Raw genomic sequence first — 22,337 nt, 5'->3', positions numbered from 1 at the left:
AACTATTTAAAGTTATTAAATATTTGGTGTTTGAGATTAAAATTTAATAAGTAAATAAACGCAATGTGATGTTCTATAATGATTACCTTGATTACACCATCCTGTATGAAAGTGTCACGGTGAAGAAGGCAGCCGTGGATTAGGAGCATAACGAGAATGTCTCCGTTGACGGGCTCCAAAGAAGAGGACTACAGTGAATGCGCCCTTTATCTGGAAGGCCTGCAATGTTGGGTCAAAAATCAGAACTACAGGGTAGCACTGATGGAGTGGGTACCGCAAGCCTTTTAGTAAATATTCCGGTGTACTATGACGTACCAGGAATTATAGGCATCAGTAAGCCCTAAATAACGAGTCCAGCAGGGAAACGAAAAGACCGCTAGCTTCCAATCTCTCCAGTACTTACAACTGAAAATTTCACAAGAAAAAGCTTTATCACTTTTTAAGCTATTCCCGGGTATGATGAATCATTAGCCACTAGATCTCCAAAACAGTTAACCTCATATTAATAAATTTAAAACATAACCTGACATTACCGCTTAGTCAAATTAAAGAATATATATGTTATATGCAAACTTCGCTTTTCATTTTGTTCAAACAATAATGAAGAAATAAATAAGGCAGAACATACGTAAAGCTATTTAGTAAAATATTTATGTCATTTATAAAAATGGACGGAAAGAAACACGCAAACATAAACAAAAACGAGTTGGCTAACATTGCGGTGCGAACAGTTAATGGAATATGCGAACATACAACGCGATGTGAAGTGCCGTCATAACGTGTCCTCGCATTAGATAATTATCTGATGACGTTATGAATATTATGCATGCAATAACGAAATTTTAGGACAAATTTGTTTAGGTTTTTAATAAATTACTGTAGATTTAAATTATATTTAAAATAGTAAGAGCTGTAAAATCTGTCCGAAAAATTAATGTCATTGAACCTCTTGGAAATACCCTTATACTTCATTCCATAACGCTGGTCCAGTATGATTTAGGACACACAATCGTGTTACAAATCGGACGAATGTTTCCTCACGATGTTATAAAGAGGTACGTAACTAACCATGTCTTTTTTCTGTTATGCGTTTACAGCTAATTCACTGAACAGAATTTGAAATTGAAGGCAGCTTGCAAGAAAAACATAGGCTACGTTTTAAAACCTTATTAATTTATTTAACATTATTAGGACAATATAACACACAATTATGGAATTTTTTCGAGTCGGCATCAGTCAAGTAATAATAAATAAATAATAACTATATATATATATATATATATACAAGTGGTAATATGTATATGACTACTTATATATGGGAATTTGAAAGTAGGTATTAAATTTGGTATCGAGAAAGTACCGTAGTAACTACCGGGAAAGGACATAAGATAGTTTTTATCACATAAATAAAGGGTGAAAAGTTGGTTGGGATTTAGCATAGAAGTGCCATTTAAGTATAATATATATGGAGACGAAGTCGCAGGCAACGTCTAGTTTAACATAATATGTGAAAGTTCATTTTGCGGTTTTTCTCCATTTTGTTCGTATATAAATTACTATAAATTTGGACACAATAACAACAATAACAATATCAGGCTAAGGCCTCCTATTCCTTTGAGGAGAAGGTTTGGAACACATTCCACCACGCTGTTCAATGCGGGTTGGACGTTCCCACAGGGTCACAATGGAGTAAAATTCAATATGCAAACCGTCTAAGATAAGATACTTTTCATTAAATGCTAAAACTAGTTTTTTGTATGTCATATTCCAATAAAAGAGAAATAATCGATTTTAAAGTTCGTGCGTTGCAAAATTGCCATACAAAATTTATAGTTCACTGACACGCGAATTACAGCGCATCACATTATTGGAGTCTCGTTCAAAAATTCGTTTATAATAATTAACAACGCACGGCGAGCTCGTATATCGTATGTGTGGAGTGAATTTAATGTGAAATAAAATTGTTGAAATAAATTCGATGATACATTTTTTACCTCCATTCTGCTTTTCAACTCTGTGAAGGAAACCAGGTATTATTGAGCATAAAGTATTCCAATATGGAAATAACAAATTGACGATAGCTATATTACTATGTCACTTTAACAAGTCTTAAAATTGAATATTAATTACTTTTATATTATTGGCCTTCATATAACAATCTGATGAAATAGATTGTAGATTGATTTGATGGTGGTGTATAAATCATCTACGAATAGATTTATTAAATCAATTTGAATCCTTGTCAAATAAAATGAAAATGATGGAATTTTGCGAGGTTTGCGAGGAGATGACGGACAAAATAGTTTTGGCGAACACCTAAATAAATCAATAATACAAATAAATATTCTTATGACAGAATGTCGGCCCTAAAGAACTCTCAAGTTGCGCAGAATAGGATTAAAATGCACAAGCATGAACGCAAACAAAATGAGACTCACAGAGTTATGTATATGGTTTATGAAACATGAACTGCCAACTGTCTAAATCTGAAATGAAATCGTTAAGAACTATCGGGTATGGACGATCATTATCTTGGTTTCACCCAAGGTCAAAGTGCCTTTAAAAGTCTACTTGAACAAAGTATATTTTGATTGTTTGATATACATAAGGTCGCAGAACTTAAGCTACAGTGTTCAAATCCTAGATCGCGGTGCTTCACTTAAAATAGTTGTTGAATGACGATTCAAAAATGCTTGTTAAATCCTGCTTGAATATAGTATAGTTTAATTTTAATTTCAATTTTATAGAAAGTTTCAGTGTGGACCGTAGAAAGTGTTATTCATAACATTGCATCCAACTGCACTGAGAGCGACGTCACAGTGTACATAATTATGTAACAATACAAATGCCTCGTCATCGTCTGCGATCAACAAATAACGAGCTCATTAACTGTTTAAATCCGATTTGTTTGCAGTTAAAAGCTTGTTCGCTCTGATTGGGTTAAGCTGTGGTAAATAAATGGCGGTTTAAACACAACTAACGGTGTCACAGAACAGATATTGATGAAATTGGTATATAAATACAAGATCTTATGTATCTGATTGTATGCAGTTTATTATTATTTTTTATGGCAAAAGTGATAAATGCAAAGGAAGAACACCTGGAGATTGATATGCCGATGCCTATAAAAAATGAATGGACCCTTGTCTTCGCAAATTGTATCGAGTCGTAAAAACCGCCAGTTAAAGCTGGTTCTACAGAGGTGTTGTGTAAGTCAGTAAATGCTTCAAATTGTCACAATATTAGTCTGCTTTTTCTTCTTGAGTCTACTGGAAATATATTTACCGAATAATAAACTTCAATAACTAATATAGTTAATAGAATAATAACCACGTATATTAAGGTACATGACACTATATTACATGATTATCATCCGTATTCATTCAAAAATACATTAATGATTAAAATATTTGATATCATAGATTTGTATTATATATGTAGGATAAAACGTAGATTATCTTAAAAATAAATAAGGAACTGTATTTTTTAAACGCTTTGGTAATGGATAGTTCGATATTTAATCTAACGATTATTTAATGTATATGCAATAAGCTACAAAAAAAAGTTCATGTAATAAATGTTTCAATATGTTGATTATTATTTATTTTATAATATTCAATTGCAAATGATAAATTTAATACCATTACAGTAGAAGACAATGGTGTAAATTCTATATATACTTGCCTTTCTATGTAGTATATCACATTTGAACTAACGCTAAAGCTTGTTATATCGCTTTTATTTCGACGTACCTTTAATCCGTGAGCTCGATAAATACGCCGAAGATGCCAATGTACGGCGCCCACGTGCAATTAAGTATTTAGATAAAGGACAGTATTGTGTGCGAACAGTGAAAGCAATTTGGTGATGATAAAGTCTTGGCTCATAATGTATAAAATGAAATAAAAATAGCCTTTATTTCTGTAGCCTTTGTATTTATGAGCCAATATTGTATCGATTGCTATAATTATAAGGGATGTTAGGTTATAGAAAATTAATTTAGGGCTAGACTTAAAGCCGTAATGTTTTCTGCTGATATTATAGGTATAATCTATAGTAGATTCAACACGTCTTACACTTAATTTATTCTTGTCCATTTTTTTTTAGTCAAATCAAACTACATAAGTTTGTTTTTTTTCCTTGCCACCATCAGACTCAGACCTACGAAAGTAAGTATCATTCCTGCTATAGCTTTGATTGACATAATTCCATTCCATTGATTACCATTGGTATGTAAAGTGTACGGGTCAAATCCGGTAAGTCTATTTTACAAATTTTAGAATGTATTGGAGCATAATTTAAACGGTCGGCTGGCTCGATTCCAGGTGAACAAAATGTATTTTGAATCTAGACATTCTCATTAGCATTTCGGAATTAGGAAAAGGAAAATTTTTATGCTTCATTTCTACCTTGGAAAATATGACATTAGCTCCCCACCCGAACTATGACCGGACCGGTGTTGCATCGTTCGGATCATTAGTATAATAGAAAATTGTATATGCGTTTGCGTACATATTTTTTGCACTAAAATTTCTCTTGCGGTATTTGAGGTCAGTTGTGGCTGAAATTCGATCAGAAAGATATTATCATCATATATTATTTCACACCCACAAACAGAATAAAGACAAAACTTTTTTTTTTAATGTAATTTTACTTAAGTTTATAAATAACATAATTATATCTAATCACAAATTAATATTATTTGGAACGGATGAAGGATTTCTAAGTCAGTATGGAAGACGAGACGCAAATAAATCGACGGACTATTCTAATCAAATTTACCAAAGAGCGCACCTTCCATCATTTGAAAAATCGTCCTGCTTCATTCGTCCAGGCCCAAGCTCCATTCAGATGGTTTTCCTGATCTCAATAGCAATATTCCGCAAATCCGACCTACAAATGGGTAAGGTCAATGATCCTTAATTTTTTATTATATAGAAAGGATGGACGGTCAAATAGGACGTTTGATGGTCAGTGGTCACCACTGCTCAAACAGATTAGTGATCTAAAAAAATTAATTAAACAATCTTTCCTATCTTGAACTAAGATGTTGAACCCTTCTGCTTGTAGTAACACTAGACTCCATAATCTCACGACCATCACAATCGCTAAGTATTGCTGCTTGGCATTAGATTATATGATGAGTACTTACCCAAGTGAGCTTGCATAATCTAAACCCAAGAATGCCCTATAAAAAATCATGAATCATAAATAAAACAAATTAATATTGAATCGGAGCTATTGCTTTATATATGGCTGTCTCTCATATTCTATTACAATTAACGATTAAAAATTCGAAATACCGACTAGATTAATATGCTAATGTAGTTCATAAAAATTGATTTACTGATCCAATCGATTTTACATCTCAATCATTAATAAAAAAACAATTATAATTAATCGATACATTTTTACAACCTATGTTATTATATTCGTTTTATTTATGCTCGATATCTTTCAATAATAAATTGTATTAATTACATGTTAGATGGAATAATAGTATATGTTTCATTATAGACTTTGTTCCCTGGTTGAATTTATAAGGTTTTTATTATGATTCGGTCGAGGAGCGCATAAGGCCTTATTCACACTAGTTGATATTGAATTTACGTCTATTACTTTTTGAATATATTTTTTTCTCATTTCTGGATTTCCGAAAGACTTTGAATTTAGCTAAAATAACAAGATGCCTTAACTTTACTGTATATAGTACGTGATTACTCTATTGAGGTAGTTCATAACAAACCATAATTCCATAAGAAATAATATTATAAATAATAATAAAGGCGTACGTACACTGTCATAGTAAAGCAAAATTTGTTTGTTAAATTTTTTACATGTCTATGTTGACTAAATGCAATTATTGAAAATTATTGGCTCGATGAAAACAAAAAATTAATACAAAAACTACTTTTGAGTTTTTATTAATGCGTATATCGATTTATCACTTTAATTATTTTTTTATTAAACAACGTTCTCGGACTCACAGTTACCCGTGCCTTTATAAACTTTGTGTTTTTATTTATTTCTGGCGGTTTACAATTTTATCACAGTAATTTTGTAAAGCTGGTACTAGTTGCTGAGTGCTGATGACAATGATTTAAGGATTGACCCTCAACTTATATACGGACTTTAAAATAAATTTTGGTAGATAATATGTTACTGTAATTAAAATATATATTTTTATATTATTCAAAAAATTACAAAATATGTCTTGAATTTCATTACAGTTTTTCATAATGGAAACGTTCTTTAGTTTATCTGACTATCGAATGCGAATTCCTCAAACTTTCAACAAACTCACACAGCGTCACTTTGAACATTACACGTTTTTAATCACGGTGTGTACAAAGCATCTTCATCAAGGACCGGCCATTAAAGTTTGTGATTGTTTTTACGAGTTAATGAGCCGAAGTTTATTTATGGATAGGGTTATTGACATGATAAGTAGGTAATTTCTTACTTAATGGGCAGCACGGAAACTATTACTTAAAACTATTGTTAAATACAGACAACATGAATCTAAAGAGTTATAAAGTGCGCTTGAATCAATTAGGGAGAACAAACTTTTATATTCTATATCTATATATGTATATCATTATTTGTATTCGTAATTTCGTCGTTGATCTAGTTTATAAGACTGCAGATTCTGAGTTGATTACAACCCAAAAGGGTTGTAATATTGTTTTGGGCTAACAACAAATCGTGTCCTAGAAGATTAAGATTTTTTTCAAATTAAGACATAAATTGATTTATCCGAAGAGTTATGTTATTATCATTATTTTTGTGTTTCAAATGTCGGTTATAATGTTTTTCTTTATTTATAAGTGACTGATATAAAAATAAGGTTGAAGATATTACTTCTATTTTCGCGTATACTTCAAATATTTTTAAGATTTATACCTGACATTAAATTTATTTGACTGGGAAATATTATTTCAATAACAACTCCCTAATCAAAAGCGACTTCAAGATTTACCTGTGAGGTGAAATCATTCCGAAAAAACGAACCCTCAAGTCAATTTTAAATTTACCCTCGTCATAATAAAAGTCTTAATTTTTATCAGTATTGATCTCCACATAAAGGCGAGTTCATATTCGTTACTAATTTATAAAATAACACAAGTACGTATGAAATAAATAATGATAAAATTATTGATAAGAATAATTTTAAAATAAAAAAGGGAATTTAAAATAATTTATATGTAAATATATAAATGTAAAAATGATGACAGATATTATATGCTATGTTAAAATTATTGGAACATAATTTAATTACCGTAAAAAAATGTAAAGTATGAGTGGGTAAATAGCACTATTGAATTTAATTATTTCAAAATATCGTAAATTGATTTCCAATTTAAACATGCCTTTAACTTCAAAGTTCTCACCGTATCTGATCCACCTGTCGTGAAGATTCGTATAACATTTTATGATTTTGTTCCTAGCTCGTTTGAGGAAAGAGACGGCCTCACATTGCGCCATGATTAGGGTTGCCAGCTAATATAATATTTTTTTATTATATATATATATATATATATATATATATTATATATTATATATATTATATATTTTTCTTACCTCCTAATTTTCCCTATCAAAAAAAAATATTCATATCTAAATATTTATTCTCCTTTAAATTATTTGTTAAAATACGAGAAACTAAAGAAATTATAACTATACTGGTTTTATTAAAAGTAAAGATGTAAAATTCTTATAAATAAAGAGAAACTTGTGAGTTGATTGTTTTATTTGAATATTGGAATTCCAGAAATAAATAAAATAGTTTTCAATTTAGGGGTAATATTCCAAAGTGGTAACACTGGCTGATATATGGTGAGCGATTAATGATAATGAAAATCGGGTGGATCAAAGCGACGAGTTAAACGAATGACGCTGATGTTAAAAATTCACAGTGGGTGGTAATTAATAAAGAAATGTTTCGTCTTGTTTTGTTTCTATAACATATATTCTGGCTTAAGAGAGTGAAGAATAGCCTTTACGATGCAAGCGATTGCTATACGAGTGCAATTTATAACAATTGATGCATATTTTTGAAGTAAAACTCTTTTAAAATCGTTGTGATTTGAATCTCGTTGAAACGAAAATGCGTGATGGCAAAAGACAAACACAAACACACACAGTTTTAATAGACTTTTGTAGTAAATATTGGTTTTATTGGAGCTTAAAGTCGTAAATCTCGGTATGTCGTTATTAATGTAACTCTAGAATTTGTTAAATATAGCTTATAACAGCTAAACAATTTACAATACAAATTTCAAATAAAACTAAGAAGGAAATCTTCAGAATGTATACGGAAGAATGAAAGTAATAAATACATAAAAGTACGGATGTACATAATTTACAAAATAAATTAGAACCCTGTATGTGAAGTCAGTTATAGAAAAAACCATTACATGATCATAATCATTAACTTTAATATGTATGATGGTAGAAAATAATTAAAAAATGAACAGTAATAACAGAGCTTAGGTCTCTCCTATTTAACTATTAGATTTACAGTTTCACCATTATGCTGCCAAAATATGGATTGGAGGATATACTCGTGACTTTAGTGAATTTAAACACATTCCGGTTTCTTTTAAAATTAAGTGAATCAGCAGGGGTATAAACACGCAATTATTCAGTTAAGATGTACATGTTTTAACCACGTGAATAATTGATTTACTATAAAGACTATTTTTATATATATATAATAATATATTGATGAAATTGCAATTAGGGCACCTAATGTCACCACACTAGTACTAGTAGTACCCATAGCAGTGCAAGCAATATTACCACCAATCTATGGTATCAGGTACTAAGATGTTCCTTTGTGCTTGTATTTATACTGATTCTACAATATACAATGCTAGGTTTTGCTATTATGGGGCAAAAGACCAAATGTGTGGTACCAAAACGGCCCTGCACAAAGTCCTACCACAAAGTGTTTCTCAGATCGAATAGATCTCTAAGTTCGATTTCATCACCATAGAAACGTGAGCACATTGAAATATTTTAATGAGGATTTTATTAATTTCTTTAACGGCCCTTAGTAAGCGGAAAACAAAGCGATTAACAGCTGGCTTCCTGGCGCGATCAAAAGGTTTGAATAAATAAATATCGCTTTTTCCTTTGACTTCACGCCATATGGATATAACTTTGTATGTTGTGGATTCTATAACAGTGAATAGCAGTATTGCTTATTTTTATAAAGCATTGATATGGCTTTGCATGAAATTAGACTTTGAACTCATAAGAAATTGATCAGTGCATTGAATGTGTGGATTTTAATCAAAGGTCAAAAGTTAACATTCAAGCATGAATTAATTTGACTTTACTGTCTTTGGCTCCGTGGAATAAGAAATAGTGTTAGGAATCCTGGATTCATAGGTTTCAGATTAAATTGTCTGTCTTTGGCTCCGTGGAATAAGAAATAGTGTTAGGAATCCTGGACTCATGGGTTTTAGTTTATAAAAAATATTCAAAAATTTTCAGCATGAGGTCCCTAAATTTATCATTAATAGGAGAGATAGTTCTTGTCAATTTGTGGGACAAAATTGACATTGATGGAATACCATTTTTTGTTTTTTTTTATTACTTAAAGAATTATATAAAAATATCGGCAAGATTTTAAATTATCTTCATAAATCTTTATATTTGAAAAGTTATTTGGCGAGCTTATAAGCACATGTTATTGTCTCTACCCGATTGTTTTGCGGAATTCGCCGTAGCATGACTCACGCGAGCGATCGTGGGTCGCGGAGGCAAAGATAAGGATTTCCGAGGTCTAATTTTTTCGCTACACTTACCTTAGTTCTAATTGGTTTTCTTTGAAAACTGTTATGTGATGTCAGATATTATAAAACTTTTAATCCATTTATAAGTTATCATATGTATAATAAATACATACATATTACACTACAATAAAACCTCGGTTTATATAAGACTAGCTGAACCTGTGGCATTACTCGCAAAATTTCATCTTCCAACCCCAATTTTACCTTAAGGTTTCGTAAAAATCATCCTTAGTTAAATGCAATGAGAAATCTACCCCCCGAATTTAAGTCGCATTCTCTAAGATTTCGCAATTACTCAGTATATTTTATGTAGATATTGTCTACTAAGATTGTCTTTAATAAAAATTACAATGACAATGAGAAAACAGTAAAAAATGACATAAATATTTTTCATACTGAAAAATAAATCAACAAAATTGATGTTCTTTTTTTTAAAATAGCATATACAAAGTATAAACAAGGAAATAAATAAAACAATTCATTGAATATCTTAATCAATTCCAATCGTTACAACATTGCTCTTAGTCTAGAATATATTGTAGTCTCTGTTGGTGGGCTTTATTATCAGCAGAGATCGCTGTTCCCAATCATTAGGGCATGTTTGATTATACCGTGTGTGGTAAAAATCGTTACGTTTTATCTCTATTACATCGGATAGCGACGTGATCGTAAACATGCCCCTGAGATCGCTTTGTATCTTCATAGATAAAAAAACATGATGTATTGTTTGATCAATTTGACTCATTAGGTTCAAAGTTCGTTTGTGTTGTTAAAATTAGAATTTCCGGTGTTGCCTGGTGAAAAAAACTTTGGAATAATTAAAAATCATTCTTAAAAAAAGAATACCTAGTATTAAAACAAATTAACAAGTTTAATAATAATTTGAAATAAATATATCGAATACGATTAAAGTTATGCATTGTTACATCGGTTTAATATGTTTTTCTGCTTATGTTATTTTATGATATAGATAGGCAGACAGGTAAACGGGTCAACTGATGACAAGTGGTCACCACTGCTTGCAACTTGTCATAAACAGATGTCATATCAAAATATTAACTAGAATTTTTATCGTCAGTGCACCGCCAACCTTTTGACCTAACGGATGTCTTTTGTTCTTAAGTAAAACTACTAACTAACTCACTTCAAGCTCTAACACTACAATACTAAGTATAGCTGAGTAGGTTACTTTAGAGTAGACTAGCATAAAATCTAACGACCAAAAATCGTTCCATTAATATAAATCGAATTCGGTTAGATTTATGTACATTGTTATGGATTTTTTCATAGATAAGCTTTTTACTTTATTAAATAAATATTTTAATGATTATAATGATTGTGTACCGTTCCAACGATCGCAATGACAACCGCTATACATTTGGGCACGAAGTATTTTTTACAAACAAAAAAGAAACGTTACAGCTAATGTCGGACATCAGCTAGTATATATTCTTGACGTTTTTGTGTAAAGTCATTTCAAGTTATAGCTTGTCCCAAATTTTTTTAGCTAAAATTATTAATATAATAATAATATGTGAAATATTAGGCCTAAGTTCTTTTAATTTTATTTTTTGTCATCAACTATTGGCACTGTTGATAGAATTTACACTTTTGCTTCGAATACTACGTGAAGCAGTTGGTCCTGCGCTTCTCTTCCTAGTGGCACTTTAACGGTGCCTTTACCGTCACCGCTGAAGTGCACTTGTGTGTGTTCAGTGTTCACTTATGCACTCTTATATGTCTGATGTAGTAGCTTGAAATGAACGCCATAATCAATATCAATTAAGACTTCATCACTGGTCAAACTAACTTCGTGGTTTAAATATGTTAACGGTATCGCGCTGAGCTGGTGCTGATATGTGGTTTTAAAATGTGTACGCAGTATTTCGGCTATTGTGACTGCGGCTTCAAGTACAGAAAGTATATTTTGATGCAAGAAATAGAACTGGTTTTAACAGATATTCAAACCTCTTTAACATTCTTTGACTTCAGTATAACTGTTATTTAGTCAGAGGAATGTTCTCCTTTAAAATTTCCTCTATTTTCGAGACTAACGCTCAATTTTAGACCATTACCGCATGTCCTGAGCCCTTGAGTACTGAATTTTCAATCAAGATCCATATCTTCAGCTCATTAAACTCAAAATAAACAGTATCCACTCTTAAATTAACAATTGTAAAGCCGCTCGCATCATTCTTCGCCCACTCCTTTGTCCGAGCTATTTAGGATACAGGTACACGATGGAAGATGTAGCGGATTTACAAAACATTGTTAATAAAAATTATAATTTTATTAATATGCCGTTTGAATAAATCAAATTATTGAGCTGTAAAGACAATATAATTTTCGGATGACCGTTTTTTTTTATCGAAGGTCATAAAGTAGTGTTCTCAAGTACGACAAATGTGTAAGTATGTTATAGTTAATGTTCCTAACTTTAGAAAAAATGCAATTTTATTCATTTGCATGGCTTTTAATTATAGTCGCTTCGAAAAGTTAAGTCTCTCATAATAATCACTATAAACTTCAAATAACAGATAATTGTTTCCTTTAAAAATATTTAATAAATAATTTCGGTAGGTTGAACAAAAGTAAGTAACTTATTGTTTTCCATCATTTTTAAATCTCCAAAAGTTAACTGTAAATTTTCCAAGAGTCGCTACCGCTCATGGCTTAAACCAGGAACCGAACGTGTAAGGTAAGTCACGACCGGCCACCGAGCCAAAAGCGACATTTGATAGTATCGTTCCCGTTTTCTATTGACCCCTTACGAACCTTTGAACGCTATTGGACCTCGCTTTGCATTGGCTAATGTTTAGCTAAAATTATTTAAACCCTCTAATGAATTAGTTAAAAGCCAAACAATGATAAAATTTGCTACAAAATTGTGGTTTGGTTTATCTTGCAGCGGCTGCTAACAAAATTGTTTGCATTCATTATTAAAATATTCATGTTTGAATCATTAATAAGGTACGTAATTATTTGTAATAGTTTGTCGCTGAATTTATTAAAAAAATATTGCTGGACTATATACCGGTACTAGTACAGGAACTTTTAGATATTAAGTTGAAAAGATACGGCATTTGGATTCAACCAAAACACCGACAAAAGATGCTGGTGTAACCTTTTTAATGAGAAGGTTTAAAGCTTTCCTTAGTGGTTAGTGTAATATTAACGTTATCCTGCACATCCAGGTTATTTATTATCGCTGAGCACAATATAAATTATAAAAACATTAAAACACTTTAATTTAACCTTTAAATGGGATGCATTTGTGTGTGATATTTAAGGGCTATTGAATCTTGTCTACGAATAAATGTACGTGTATAATGTTGTTATAGTCATCAGATGTACAATGACATATTAACGCAAGCATAGATTTTCAGATTCAATAATAAATTTAAAACAAATCAATCCATACATATAATAAAATTGAAGTATCTGTTTGTAATATTAAATTAACCACTTTTACCAAATACGTATACGCGGTACATATACCAAAATAATCTTTTTTGTGTATCTGTCTGTATGTTTTGGCTAATCCCTAATGGAATTACTGGACCGCTTTTGACAGGAATTTCACAGGCAGATAGCTGGTGTAATAAGGAGTAACAAAAGCTGCCAGAATAACTTTTTATTAAATCCAAACGTGTACCAAGTCGTAGGCATAGACAGTGTATTATATAACATAGTACAAAATCGGTTCTAAGTCCAAATACACCTTAATGATAGAAGATATATCAATGTTCATAACCTGTCATAATTATACGCCTCCACGACATTATCTAAGTCGATAAAAACATCTCACCCCTAAATCCATCAAAGTCTCATACCAGAAAATGACACACCACACAACGTTACATGACTACAAAATTGACGCCGTAATTAATTTGCCACCTACAAAAAGGGCTCGCAGGAAGTCCCTCCTGACCTTCCGTTGATGAATTACCCTTCTTAGCCCTTTGTCGCTGTCGATAAGGGCCCGTGCCCTTTGCGATTGATTAGCCGACATTTTAGGCCCTTTCATTTGTAGGGCGTCTTGGAAGAAGCCGCACAAAATAATGCATAGGTCGACCCTAGCTTTGAGTTGCGGTGTTCATGAAAGGCTGATTGATTTTTGACATATGGAAAGGTCACATTATACAAGCTGTTTCTTTGCAAAGGAAAAGTTTTATGTTTAGGTTATATATTTCAACCATTAGGGTTGGTGCCGACGGAACATTTATTGATTCGGTACATACTATAACCTTTTTGCTTGATTGAAAAAAAAAGACATTCGATTGACGATTATTTTTTCTTATATTTTACGTAGCTGCGCTGGTAAGTGAGCCATTTGATTACCACCGATCATAGACACAGGCACTGACAGTATCAAATATTTATTATTCCTTAACTCACTGAATAGTGCTTGTTTTAACACAATTTCTGCTTCCACAAAGTCCAACCATAGAGTGAAAATTCCAAACTTATTATAATAAACTAAAAAACACATAATTTTGACAGATCCCTGACTACATACCTACATAATTATATGTAACATTACACACTGTTGAGCGGATTGGTGAGGTAAAGAGGGACATAATGTGTTACTTTCGTATTTAGAGTATTTGTTTTGTTTAGGGTAATTTATATTAAACATAATTTATAATGAATCTTTTCCTCGGCGGTGAAGGAAAGTTCAGAATACCAAAGAAAAAGATGAAACCTTCTAATGTAGCATGAAAATGTTCATTAAAACAGTGTGGAGCTATTACCTGTAAGCCCATCACTGAAACATTTCATGCTTATATTACAAAAAATATTTCCGTACTTAATTAAAAATATAGACCGATCAGTCTTGTATCATAAATTTTTTGTTACGTATTATACATATAAGATAAACCCTTTTCTCCAGAGATAATTTCCATCACTCACAATAAAGAAAAGAAAAAAAAAACATTTATTGACATACACACATATAAAGAAAAAAATATATATATAAAAAGGGATATAAAAACAACATAAACAAAGAAAGATATAATAATAATAAATATAAAATGAATGTAAAACTAGTGTGCAGTCAAAAGGAGACAGCTCAGGCTATGAGGGATTTTTATCCCTCTGCTGATTTTCATCTGTCTCCCTTGTAGCCAATATTTGCAATAGTAAATATTTAAGGGGTGTGTATTGGTAATTAACTGCAACTCAATACTTTATCTATTTCTCAGCACGTGACGATATTTTTATATTGACATGTTATGTTACCTATAAATATGCTTACATCTGATAAATTAAGTTTTCCACCGGTTTTCTTGGTGCTTTGTGCTTTTTTGGCTTTGTGCAAGCCCGTTTGGGTAGGTACCACCGGTGATTCTACCGCCAAATAACAGTACTCAGTATTGTTGTGTTCCGGTTTGAAGGGAGAGTGAGCCAGTGTAAGTACAGGTACAAGGGGGCATAACATCTTAGTTTCCAAGGTTAGTGGCACATTGACGATGTAAGGAATAGTTTATATTTCGAACAGCGTCATTGTCTATGGGCGACGGTGACCACTCACCATCAGGTGGCCCATATGCTCGACCTCCTACTTAAACGATAAAAAAAAAATTTAGTCCATCGTCCGATTGACCATCGAAGACAGCTATCCATTTATTTAACCACAAGAGATTAGACATTAATCTCAGGATAAATGGATTTACGAACTGCCGGTACATGAGACCTTTTTTCTCGCTGGTAAAATACATTAAAGTGGAAAGTTATGTGGTACCTGCGGTTCATAGTAAGCATAGTATCCACAGCTTACTGGAATACCCACAAAAAAAAACCAGTGGTACCCATTCCGTCTTTTCAGTGTGCTCACCTTAGGGCCTCCAATTTCCTAGTATTCTACTAATAAAGTTGACAGAAATTCTGACCAACTTACATGACTCAGAATTCGAACCCAAAACATCGGGATCCGTTGATTTATAGCGACTAGACTAACAAGGCTATATATAGTTTTGTAATAAATCGTTTAACTGTACAGTAAATTAAACAGATCAAGCCAATCAAAGTTTATAACCTACAATAAAATTGCTAGTGTAAATTAAAGTAATTCATTAAAACGCAATAAACTTTTATAATTTGTAAAGCGATTATAAATAACGGTAGCATAATTATGGTTCCGTTTTAAGCGGCACATGCACTGTTTATTGTTCTCACTGTACCAAATGTCATTTTAATAATATATTCAAATATATACCAAAAAATTTAAGTAAAGGTGTTGCATCAGTATCAGCGGGAATGCTATGAATAATTGATGGATTTGTATTGAATCTTATACAGTTTTTGTCACTCAAGCAATTTTTCCTTTTGATTTTATTTGTTAGGGAAATGGCTGCTTCATTGAAATATAACCAATAAATTATAAATAAAGTAAAGTAACAGCCCGTAAATTTCCCACTGCTGGAGTAAAGCCTCCTCTCCCATTAAGGAGAGAGGGTTTGGAACATATTCCACCACGCTGTTCGAATGCGGGTTGGTGGAATTATAAATATAACTAATCAAAACACGTGACATCTTAACGTAAACCAAAATGTCAAAGATTTATTCGTTTTATTTAGATTACTAAAAATAGTTTTTAAAGTATCATAAATTCCTTAAAACCACATAGATTTGTGTACTAGATAATTGACATAAGTATTTAAAAGATATATATTCTATGTGTTAAATTTCATTTTTAAAGCCATCACCGTTCCGTCAACCCGCTATAACTGACACCACAATAAGGTCAATTAGTCACTGCCCTGACGTGTGAAGTAACCCACCGACACACCTGCTCACTATACAAAAACACCGGTCTATTACTATTTGCATTATAAAGTAGCACTATTTATTTAAGTCGGTAGTTAGAATGTAGACTGGTATTGTAAGAAATTTAAGTAATGGTAACATTTATTTTTAAAATATACAATACTAAAGAAATATTTCTATTACATATTGACACACTTGGATAATATAAAATAAATAAATATTGTACAAAATCACATACATTTCTCTGATCCCAAGGTAAGTAACTAAATCACTTGTGTTATGGAAAAGATTAAAGTAATGACGGTACCACAAACACCCAGACACAAGACAACATAGAATCGACCGGGAGTCGAACCCGAGACCTCGGAGTGGTATACCCATGAAAACTGGTATAGTTACTTAACCCTGGAATTCGTCTACTATAAGTATGACATAAAGTTACATCAGTGCAAACTATGCAAAATTTATCGAAGGAACAGTTAAATAAAAGAACTGGATAGATTACACCGTACAGGCGATTTGGAATATTTTTAATAAGTTTTAATCTTTAAGTATCACACGTGGCATTGGCGAAATAATCAGTGCCGTTTTGGCACAAATAAAAACCAAACAAGAAGAAAAAAACTTCATTGAGTTTTGCTTCTTAAATTGAAGGTATTTTTATTTTGCGTAAGCACTAACTTGTGAAACGATTTTTTTTTTTCGAATATATTACCAATTTTTGAAATATCAATAGTCTGTGATGAAATTTGATTACCAATACCAATCGGCTAATAACAATGGTAAAATTGTTAATACAACCAAAAGAGGATTAAATTATTCGTAGCATTAATTAAACAATACAATATATACATTATCATTTTGTAACAATAGATTTTATTTCATTACTGATTATATGTTAACGGAACGATTTAATTGTTTCTGCTTTTATTTAATTCCATATTGTGGTAACAAAATGTTTTAATTTTATATTTGGTAATTTTTGTTTCGTCTAAATAAAATAATTATATAGGGATGTAGCATCGACAACTGATTTAACGCCAAACTTTTTTGTATTTAAGGTTTTTATTTTTGTTATAAGCCAGTATCCTTCAACAGGCGTCTTACAGAGTATCTGTATATAATTTCTACGAAATATCAATATTTTGTACATTTGCTTTGCCTTTAATAAAAACTAATTCATATGACAAAATTCAAAATGATAAAAAATAAAGTAATTCATTTGCAATCGCCGTGTTCTCTTTGAACAGACAGGGTTTATTGTTTAATCCTAGACTCGCGGGACATAAATTGTGATTCTGCAAGTTTAATACTTTTATTTGTTTTGTTATGATATCAACAGTAGATACAATATCACGTCAAAAAATAAAATTAAGTTTCGAAATTATTAATGTATCATTGGCACATGCTCTACTATTTACAGGTACTCTTATTATTTATATTTTAGTCCTAAAATGTCTAAAGTGACTAACAGTGTAACTTACAGGCCGATTTACCTTCATCTTCTAAATAAAAACAAATCTTGAATACGTTACAAAAACAAAGTCATATAGCTCACATATCGAGCCATTACCGCCAAATTATCGTAAGCGACACTTTTGTCGAAAAATCGTTTTTTATTGATACTAATATTTTAAACCGTAACGGACCGATACCTGTTGATATTTTCCTCAGAAAAAAAACCGTTACAAAGTTATAGCAAATGCTAAAATTATCGTGAATACATACGTTTTTAAAGTCTTAACGTAAGCGACAATAGGCATTTTTATCTTATTTGACTAATGACCGATTTTTTTTAGCGCAAGCGACCCTACTTAATATCGCAACCGACATTAGTCCTTGATCGTAAGGCGCTTACTATAAAGAAACCTGTCGTGACATATTTATTTCCGCGAAAGTTATTAGGATGCAATTAACAGCGTTCCAAAGGGAACGATGTTATTTTTTAGGATTTTTAGGATTATTAGGATGCAACTAACATCAAAAAAATAGTTTCACTCATAATAACAAATAATCAAAAACAAAATCAAAATAAACTTTGATCAAGTGGGCTTTTACAAGCACTTTTGAATCGTAAAATTAACGTTTTAAATAGTGTTTTTTATTGTGTAGTATTTGAATTAATTGAGTTATAAGTGTACTGCAAATAAGAAGCTCAAACATTTATCAAATAAAAAAGCAATGTCGACTTCAGCAGCTAAGGTATGTATTGTATTTTAATTTTTTTAAACGAATGCAAGAAAAATGTAATATGCATACAATTTATTGCCTGTAATATTGTTCTCCCATTTTAATTGTTGGTGTGTTAGTTTAGTATTGGTTAAAAAAATAGTTAAGTTAGGCCATTCTCGTTGATACGAGAATGGCCTCTATTTTACCTAAGTTTAATTAAAGAAACAAAGAGTGGATGACAGAAAATTCCTTAACGATCTCTCAAAGACGGGTTCTTAATAGGTTAGTGAGCACACTTTTTTTACTACAACTTTGTCCGTCCGTTTATATGTTTTACATCATGCGATTCTTTTTAAGATATCTCTTATTTGTTATAGCTAATATCACCACTCCCCGCAGAAAAAAAAGCTATCATGAAACTGCTTTTCCTGAGAACATACAGCAAGATGCAGAGGCTTTAGTTCTTGATCCATTCTTTCCTAACAGGCAGCAACAACGATATTAATATAGACCCTACACTAACTGTGACGACATCACGGTCTGATACCGTTTTAAATTCTGAGCAAAATACCAATCCACGTACAACAATAACTCTAAATAAACTTGTTGATTATAGTGATTCTGACACTGAAAATTCTTATACTTTAATGGATTTAGATAATCAAAATGAAATTGCACAAGTAGATATAATAAATTATGATCAAACTAATTTAGGGGATCCTGATTGCATTGATCAAATCAAATCAAAATAAACTTTATTCAACTAGGCTTTTACAAGCACTTTTGAATCGTCATTTTACAATTAAGTGAAACTACCATCGGAAAGTAGATTCTTCCGACAAGAACAGGCAAGAAAATCAGTAGTTACTCTTTTTTAAAATTTAAAAAATACAAAGTCATGTCAGTCAAATACAATTATTTAAATTAATATATCCTGCTTGGAAGTCAACAAGTATTAACTCCACGCTTTTTTATCATCTATAAAATCTTGTATCGAATAATACGCTTTTTCTAGCAATGTATTTCTTACAAACGATTTGAATTTACGAAACGGCAAAGTTAAAAATGTCTGCGGAATTTTATTAAAGTAACGGATACCTTGCCCCAAGAAGGATTTATTGACTTTGCGGAGTCGGAAGCTTGGCGTTATAAGCTTATCCTTACTCCTAGTGCACATACAATGATTATCACTGAAAGTGATCAATGTTATAGTGAATATACATAATATTGTTGTAAATATACTGTGACGCAACAGTGAGTATTCTTACTTTGTTAAAAACATCCCGAAGAGAGTCTCTTATTAATACAGCCTAGCACCAGTTCATTTTTCACCAAGAAGAACTAAACGGGAAGTCTTTGGATATCTACGACAATAATGCCTGCATTGATAGTGAATACTCGTGGAAGCCTCAAGAGACGAGTGTTGGTCAAAGAGGATACAGAAAAATAAAACCTTTACCGGAACGTCTTTTATCAAAAAAAAAAATCGCAAAGCTGCTGTAGGGAAATCTGTGCAACCTCATCCTTGTATGAATAAAAGATGTGGTAACTCATGTTCAAATAAATTTACTGGAGTTGATCAGGCTAATATCCTTGAAAACTATTGGGGATTAGGTTGTGACAAAAGACACAAAGGTTTCCTACTGTCATGTGCTAAAGAGAGGCCGATTGGCAGAAAAAGAGCTAGTAGTAATGTTCGTAAAATGTCATACGATTATTTGATAAACTATAATGGATAGCCTATTAAAATATGCCAAAAACTTTTGCTTAAGACCCTAAACTTATCTCAAATGTCTTTAAGATACGCTATCGAAAATACCAATAATTTTCTGAATACCGCTTGGGAAAGCAAAAAAGCTCTTCATACTCATAATAAATCTGGTGAAGTAGAAGTCGCACAGTTAAAATCGTTCATTGAGATGTTGCCTGCTGTTCCATCCCACTGTTGTCGCAATAAGAGCACGAAAGTATAATTACCTCAAGAATTTCAAAACATATCGTTTCTATACACACTGTATGTTGTCACTTGAAAGAAAAGAATCTAGAATGATGATTCCATCAAGAATATTTAAGTATGCGGCATAATGAAACCATACGTGATGCTTTAGCTGAAACGGACGAAGTATGATGCAAATAATGAGAATTATAATACTTTATTTATTTTTATATAAGTACGTTGTTATATGTATAATTTGCTTGATCTTATTATTCCAAATGATTAACATAAATATATTTTTAATGATACAAAATTTATTCTGTTTAAAAACTATGATGGAACAGTACGTGGTGTTAAAGCGGACGAAGTAGATTCGTACCACAAGAAATACTTTATTTTATTTTATATACGTTGATTGATCTCATTATTTTAAATGTTTGATATTATGAATAAATATATTTTCAATTATATATGTGACTATTTCCTTTAAAAACCTTTTAAAATGCTTATTTATTTACAGTTATACTTACTTGGAAATAGTCATTTTAATAGACATTTTTATCGTAAACGCCAAAATCACTATCGATTATGACAGCAAAAATAATGTAAGCGCCATAAATGGCATAAATACTTATAATTTTCGTTTTATTTTCAATTATATATTTAAATGTTTAAAAAATATTAAAGTATGCGAAATTTTTATCTCCTAGCACGCTTCTGTATAAAAATATTTAAAAAAAATCGTCTCCTGTAAAATTTGGTTTTTGTCGGTTACGCTAAAATGGCGGTAAAGGCTCGATATGTTCCTCACATAGCTGACGTAAATTTTCTTCGATCAAACAATTTTATTATTATCTTACATCGAGTATGTTGCACATTAAGTTGTGGTTCACCAGTGACTGCGGTGTACCACAACCTGGCTGAATGTACTGCATGGGGGTTCCAAAGCGATCAGAAATGCGTTCCTTCTGCGAAAACGTCATGTCGCAGAAGGCAGTGGAACAGGATCAAGAGGTGAACGCTGCAGACCAGATCTTTCGAATGAGACCGGAGTAGAAAAATTTATATTGAATAATTGAATTAGTTTTAACATGGTATTTGTTTTTTCGGCTTCTCGATTGCAGCTAACGTAATGTTGAATTTTGCTTACAAATAACCGTCAGTCAAACTTAAAAATGTTTTGTGTCCAAATACTTAAAATGTGTCGCATAAAGGGATATTTCATAGTTGCATCCAACGTGACAGCTCATTGTAAGCTGAATGTTAAACGTGTTACTAATTCTGTGTTTTCACGGTCGATTTTACAAATTTCCCGCCTGTCACTTCTATGAATTCAAAGTCGAAGCTCAGGTATGTAGACTACGTTTTAGGAATATGTGTTTTGGTTTGTTTATTTTTCTTTTAAATTTTTTCGTAATTCATATGTAAAGTTAAACTCAAATTAGTTTGTATTGTAATACATTATGAGTAATAGCATCTTTTTTTTCTAATTTTCAGCTTTAGTGGACAGAAATAATATTTTATTTTTTTTAAATACAATATGAACGATAGGTAAAGATGTAAATCATTGTGCCATAGTAAGACGCATTTTTAAATATTGTTTTTTTTTTTTTTTTAATATGTTATAAGTGTTTTTAGGATGTCTTTTCTTAAGC

The sequence above is a fragment of the Vanessa cardui genome, chromosome 6 (assembly GCF_905220365.1).
Source record: "Vanessa cardui chromosome 6, ilVanCard2.1, whole genome shotgun sequence".
NCBI lineage: Eukaryota > Metazoa > Arthropoda > Insecta > Lepidoptera > Nymphalidae > Vanessa > Vanessa cardui.
Note: the sequence above shows the minus strand (reverse complement) of the source record.